Source organism: Notothenia coriiceps, unplaced genomic scaffold, assembly GCF_000735185.1.
Source record: "Notothenia coriiceps isolate Sejong01 unplaced genomic scaffold, NC01 NC01_scaffold00037244, whole genome shotgun sequence".
Classification (NCBI taxonomy): domain Eukaryota; kingdom Metazoa; phylum Chordata; class Actinopteri; order Perciformes; family Nototheniidae; genus Notothenia; species Notothenia coriiceps.
Genome location: NW_011369945.1, coordinates 21,868,597 through 21,869,435, shown reverse-complemented (window position 1 = coordinate 21,869,435; position 839 = coordinate 21,868,597). Strand labels below are relative to the sequence as shown.

At 29.7% G+C, this 839-nt stretch overlaps 1 long non-coding RNA gene across 1 annotated transcript in view; it reads right to left on the bottom strand.

Moving 5' to 3' along the window:
* The window catches only part of LOC104965002 (uncharacterized), an 11,338-nt gene that overhangs the window by 3,271 nt on the left and 7,228 nt on the right, over positions 1 to 839 (bottom strand). The gene's annotated exons all lie outside the window — the stretch shown is intronic.

The window sequence follows — 839 nt, the reverse complement described above, 5'->3', positions numbered from 1 at the left end:
GATATGCCTTTCTGTCTGTGATGTTTTACAAATCAGATATTAATGTGTAGAAGTAAAACATGAGAAATAGTATAGCTGTAGTTATACATAAGTGTCCTACACTAATAATACAAAGTTATTATTAGTATGCTGTGTGTACCTTGTGTGCAGCGCCTAGTGGTTAAAGCACGTTATTGAATTATTTTTGTTGAATAATGTTATTTGATGAAAAAGATATTAAGAGTACATACTTTCATAGGGGGAAAGTAGAAGGTCAATGATAGAAATATAGAATATAAAAAATCAAGAAGATACTGTAAGTGATCTCTACAATAAAACAGTTTAGTGCAGGATGTACAAAGATATTAATATGAGGATGAGCAAAACAGACAAACTAATTAACCTTTATTAACACATTACAGAATACTTTAGGTTAAGGTCTTCTTTCTAATAAGAAAAAAGCTTTGGGGGTATCTACAGATAAATATTAAGCCTGACAAAGTACTTAACGTCTAATATATTGCTTTCCTTCAATGTTAACTATGTTGAAGCACTTATTTTAAATGATATTATACACATTAATTATACTCTTATGTATGTAGATAGAATAAGAAATGTGCAGAATATGACAGTTTAATGGTGGAGGTATACACACATATTGATAGATGTCTTGTAATGCACTGTTGAGGAACCTGTGACCCAAGTTTTTCATTCATTGCATAACTACACCGTAGTTGTGTATATGATCAATACACCTTAGAAAATCTTGAAATCTTGAAAGGGATGTGCAAAATAGCAATTATATACAGTCTTTAATGAACTATTATTGGAGAATAACGAGTAATTAATATACTTTATAG